The sequence below is a fragment of the Hermetia illucens genome, chromosome 4, assembly GCF_905115235.1.
Source record: "Hermetia illucens chromosome 4, iHerIll2.2.curated.20191125, whole genome shotgun sequence".
In the NCBI taxonomy this organism is placed as follows: domain Eukaryota; kingdom Metazoa; phylum Arthropoda; class Insecta; order Diptera; family Stratiomyidae; genus Hermetia; species Hermetia illucens.
This window is the reverse complement of record NC_051852.1, coordinates 117673243-117679411: the sequence shown is the minus strand read 5'-3', so window position 1 is coordinate 117679411 and position 6169 is coordinate 117673243.

Sequence of the window (6169 nt, the reverse complement as noted above, 5' to 3'; positions counted from 1 at the left end):
TAATAATGGGTGGACGTATTTATTTTGAAGGAGTGATTAATGAAGTAAGTGCCCGATTTGTGGGCAGTTTGCATAAAAACAGAAGCATTGCTCAAACCACGTCACTATCAATTAGAATTATCATCATCATCATTAAAGGCGCAACAACCGGTATCCGGTCCAGGTCTGCCTTAATAAGGAACTCCAGATATCCCGGTTTTACGCCAAAGTTCACCAATTCGATATCCCTAAAAGCTGTCTGGCGTCCTGACCTACGCCATCGCTCCATCTCAGGCAGCGTCTGCCTAGTCTTCTTTTTCTACCATAGAGGGCCAAAAATTGTTCGGAGGATTCTTCTCTCGAACGCGGCCAAGAGTTCGCAATTTTTCTTGTTAAGAACCCAAGTTTCCGAGGAATACATGAGAACTGATAAGATCATTGTCTTGTACAGTAAGAGCTTTGACCCTATGATGAGACGTTTCGAGCGGAATAGTTTTTGTAAGCTGAAATAGGCTCTGTTGGCTGCCAACATCCGTGCGCGGATTTCATCATCGTAGCTGTTATCGGTTGTGATTTTCAACCCTAGATAGGAGAAATTTTCAATGGTCTCAAGGTTGTAGTCTCCCATCTTCATTGTTTTCGGTTGACCAGTGCGATTCGATGTTGTTCGTTCTTTGGATTTTGGTTTTGGCGCTGACGTTGCCACCATGTGCTTCGTCTTGCCTTCATTAATGTGCAGCCCAAGATCTCACGCCGCATGCTCGATCTGGATGAAGGGAGTTTGTACGTCTCAATGTATCAATTAGAATGGCAGAAGTTAAATCATTTTCTATTACATGTGTTTCATTCCACCTATCCAGAATATCCCAATGGGCTGTGCAGGGATAACTGCTCCCATATATCCTACATTAAGCTCTTTTTCCTCTTCAACGGCGCGACAGGCCAAACCGGTCCTTGGCCTCTAGGTTAGACTTTATCCAACCATCTCGTGCCTTCGATCATGGCCTCCAGTTGGAAAATTTCAGCAGCTTTATCCTGTCCTCATCCACTGAGTCCTCCCACCGTATGCGTCGTTTTCTCACTGGGCGGCATCCTTCGGATGTGCCTTTGAATACCCTGTTCGGTATTGGCTTGTCGTCGGTTCTACGTAACCGGCCCACTGCAGTTTTCGGAGCTTTACCACCGCCGATGCTGTTGGATTATAATAGAACTGGTACAACTCATGGTTATATCTAATTCGCCAGTTAGCTCCATCTTTTACCGGTGCAAATATTCGACGTAGAACTTTACGTTCAAATGTGTCGATGGACTTCTCTAACGCCTGCGTTAGAGCTCACGCTTTACAACCATACAGTAACACAGGTCGTATTATGATCTTGTAGATTCGGAGCTTAGTTTTCATGCCCACCCCTTTCTTTTTTATTATCCGGAGGCCTGAGAAGTATGATTTGTTGACCATCAATATTCGCCACTGAACTTCGTCCTTTTCATTACCATCCTTCTTTATGGTTGCTCCTAGATGCACAAAACTGTCCAGGTTTCCAAATTAAGGACGCCCATTGTCAGGCTTTGTGGTATTGGCGCCTGCCTTCTTGATTGGGTCATGGATTTTGTTTTCTTTTCATTAATTGTTATGCCGACTTCTTACGCAGCTTCATTTAGTGGTCGGAATACTTCCTTCGCGTCTAAAATTGAACGTGCCATGATGTTTATGTCGTCAGCGAATCCCGCTGTTTGTGAAGATTTCTAGCGAAATGTTCCCGTGGGCTAGGCTGAAAAGCATGGGGGCGAGTCCATCTCTTTGCTTTAATTCGCAGTTCATTTCGAAGCATTGCGTTAGCCCGTCAAGCAATTTTACATGTGATTCAATCTTAGCTATCCTCAATTCGGTCATTCGTACCAGTTTTTTTGGTAGGCGAAACCCGCAGATGATACGATATAATACTTCTCGTTTGATGCTATCATACACTTGAAGGAAGTCGAAGAAGAGCTGATAGACATCGATGTTGAACTGATAGCACTTTTCCAGTAGTTGTTTGACCATGAAAATTTGGGTCTTCCTTTTCGAAAGCCATATTGGTATTCACCAAGTAATTTGTTTGTATATGACTGTAATGTAACTTGGATGATTTTCGTCAGGATCTTGTAGAACGTGCGCAACAACGAAATGTCTCTGCAACTGTCACAGATAAGTGTGTCTACTTTTTTGTATATAGGAAAAATTACGCCCTTGCCCCAGTCGTTAGGTAATTTTTCATTTGCCCAAATTTTTAAAATAAGTTTTTGCAGGAGATTATCCGGGCAATTTCCTCCCCTCTGTAATAGTTTAACTGGAATAATATCGAATCCCGGGGCCTAGTTCAGTTTTTGGTTGCGTAGGGCTGTTTTCACCTCTTCAATAGGAGGTTCGACTAGTGTACTATTTGTAACTTCCGAGTTCGTCAAAGCTGTACTTCTCGCTGGCGCTTCCACTCGCTTGAGCAGCTTCTTAAAGTATTCCATCTTTTCTTGATATCGTCGGGGTTACCTTGGATGTTTCCTTGGTCATCCATTAAGCTATCACCTTCATTACTGTTTCTTCCTATGATTTGTTCAAAATTTAAATGAGCAGAGATTACCACTCACGAGGATAACCTAAATCTAGCAAATAAAAGCCAAGTCCTGTCCTGTAATGTGAATCCGAAGACTACAGAATCATCAAAAAATAAATAGTATATATCCTTCTTCTTCACTAAATCGACGCACCTCGGTTCTCTCGGTTTAACCGTTCAGTTAACAATATGAAAAGTGTCCTGTTGCCTGTAAGAATTGAATCCATTCAATTTTTATGTAATACTGAAATGTGTAATTTTTCCTGAACTTCCATTAATGCTCGGGTGGGGATTAAGAACTCACCTATGTCTTGCTCATGCCCAGTGTATGACGAATTTCGTTACTTCGCGGGGGCCATTGCCGATAGTTCGTTGAACAGATCATTCAGATCAGTTTTACATTCTAAGCTATACTTTGGTCTCCATAGAATTCCTCGTAAAATATGGCATTATATTCCATTGCCTTCTATGATTTGTTTAGAACCGTCCCGTTAAGGGAAGATGCACTGCATCCTAAAAGAACGATTGTGCCCCTTTTATTGGTTACAGTATATACCTATTAACTATAGTATGTCAAACAAGCCTGTAATCCGCAGAAATTTTAATATATTCTCTATTCCCAAACATTTCAATGGCATCGATGGCATCTAGTATTAAATATTCTCCCAAGTGCTGTAACCTATTTGCCACAAGGGTCGGACACTGTCCCAGATCATATGTGGAGGTTTCGTCCTCTTCTCAAAGAATCTCTAGCTTTCTCAAGTGATAGTTTAGCTGACAATGGCCAGTGAGTATTCCCATTACGATGGGAGATTCTTCTTGATGAAATTTAAACAATCCTTGGGTTCGCATCCCCCCTTGAGAATCCTAGACTGCTCCATTCCTGATAGATTCCGTTAACCGTTTCTCTTCATTTTTCAAGGTCATATCCATTAATCAATTTCTGATAATCTAAAAGGGTTCTTGCCCGTATAGAGACGTCTCAGCTCCTTTCCAGTTTGCCCTCTTACCCCAACGGGCTTCAACTTTCTTGTCGAAATAAAACTTCGCTATCATGCTATCCCTCAGTATCAATAATTCGGCATATCGCCTAGAAAGAATATCAATCTTCCTTCTATTTAGGTAGCTCCCCGCCTCACAAATACTCCCGGATATTCTAAAGATCGCCCTCCTTACCTGCATTTGTATACGAAAATGAAGAGGAGTTAATCCCAGTCGTGTTCTAATTGCCCCACTGATACACACACAAGTCAGTCTTTACATCTTATGCAATTCCCTGGCTGTTATGCTGGGTTCAGTTCTTTCTGCCCAGATTACCGTCCCATAGTTAATCACTTTCCTTACTATTGCAGTGTTTACCTAATGTAGCCTTTTCGGGATGCACCCTCATTTTTTCCTGCCATGAACCTGCAAATTATGACTTCCAGAGTCATTTCGGTCTATTGTAGTTGTGCCGCAACATGTAGGACAATTCGGCGAATCATCCAGCCCAAAGCGGTATAAATACTACCTACAACAAACACCGTGTCGCGTGAAGAACTGGGTAACGTACCAATTGGTTTCTCCGTGGTGTCGCCCAAGCCATACCTCAATGTTGGGAAAAAGCTACCATCGGCCCTTCGAAGACTCGTCCCATCTGTGTTGCCAGAAATTATACTCGGCACTTCTACGTTGTGTCCCCCTCGATACGCCTTGCATGGAATAGCACACTTATTTCATTCCCCAGAATATCAACTGTAATCATGCCCACCACCACCAATGCGGCCTCATCTGATGTGGTTCTAAAAGTGCCGCTAACCCTCAAGGCCATCTGCCTGTAAACCGAATTCGTCTCAGCCAATACGGGTGACACGTAGAATAGGATGGATCACACCACTTCGACTAAAAGCAATATTCTGCAGTGTTTCGGCCCACCAACATTCGACCACATTCTTGCAAATGCCGCGGCGGCGCGAACTGCCTTTTGACATGAATACTCTAGGTACTCCCTCTAGCTCAGTTTGGTGTCAAGTATCACCCCCTATTGTCACCGACCTTAGTACATATTTCCTGTAGCCCCTCCTCGGTAACTGGAGGCATTCGTTGACCTAGGCCACCGTTTGTCTTCCGCTACCTTGGTAGTGAGGGAACAGAGTGGCAACAATCTGTTTCAGAAGGCGCGGATAGGCTACTTAGGTCGACCTACGCAGCCTTCTTATTACTACCCTATAGGCCTCACCGCAAGGGTTTATGTCAGCATCTTCGTACAATTGTTTGGAGCAGTTCTTTTTCGTTTTGGGAATCGCCTCCTTTAAACGACCACGCAGTTGTCTATGCGTCCCATCTCGATTTTCTCTGAGCCTCTTGTGCTCTAACTACTCAGCTATCCAGAAATCGATCTATCCTTCTATTCTTCTCAAGGACTTCTTTTGGTTTCAGGACTTCGTTCAGGTTGGGCAGAAACCATTTAGCATCTTCGCCACTGAAACCTGGTTTTTTCGTGGCGTTTCGCTGGTACCTGCCTTTTGAGGAAGGACTTTTTTAGCTGAGACATTCGCTATATACTAATGTTGAATTAGGTTGGAGCGTCGACTAGATCCAGGTCGTCGTCCGGTTTCATGGCGCGGAATACTTTCACTTTTGCATTCCTCACTACGAACCACACTTTATAATCCGCCTTTTCCAGCATTTCCAGATACTCTCAATTGATGCGAGGCAGAACAGTTTGGCTCTCACCGGGGATTCTCTTCTCTGCTTACCACCCAGTCGTCCATGGAAATCCAAGGGTTTTGAAGGCAAGAGGATTCATGTAGCTCATTATCTATGCGAGTTTTCGGCAACCTGATGCTAGCGACCGGGCTCATAGGCATCTCTTCGGAACCCGCGGACCACCTGGGATGAATTAAAGGAAGGAACGAATCCCCACATTCCCCCTTTACCATCCAAGAGATGCTCGATAACTATCTCCGCTGCCAATTTGCCAGAAGCAGAATTATCTCCGCTTCTATGCTGGCTCTCGGTCGCCATCATTCTTGTCAATCTTTGCTGGAGGAACCCAGGTCGACGACGGTTTCCACGACAATGGCTTTCTAATTGGAAACCCCTACTGCATCTGCCGGCTCGCTCGTGGAGGTAACTGAAATTAATTCCAGCACAGTAGTACTACGGCCGGGGCCGATTGTTCTGCTCTCGACGGCTACTGTCTCCTGGCTGGATGCAACCAGCTCATCCTCCGATGATGCACCTGGCATCACCACCTCTTCTTCCCTTGTCGATTTTTTGTTTTTTGTCCATGGCTTGGTCCCACGAATAATTTTGGTAAAATGTCCACCCTGGCTAGTTCGGCAACCAAGGTAAGAGTTTTACTTGAAACTGAAGGTACCCAAAGTATTGAATCAAAAACCTTTCTGTAAAAACCCATAGGTATACAGAGGCGGCGAGGAGGCAGACGGGGCAGCAACCCTATCGGCTGATTCAACATCATTTCTAAGTGGTAGCACCAGAAACCGCTATGGACATTGACTTATTTGTCATGATGATACGGTAAGCAGTCCATTTAATCCGAATGGACGCAATGTCTATGGTAAGAAACGGCGAGGTAGGTTCTGCTTTTAGTGGAG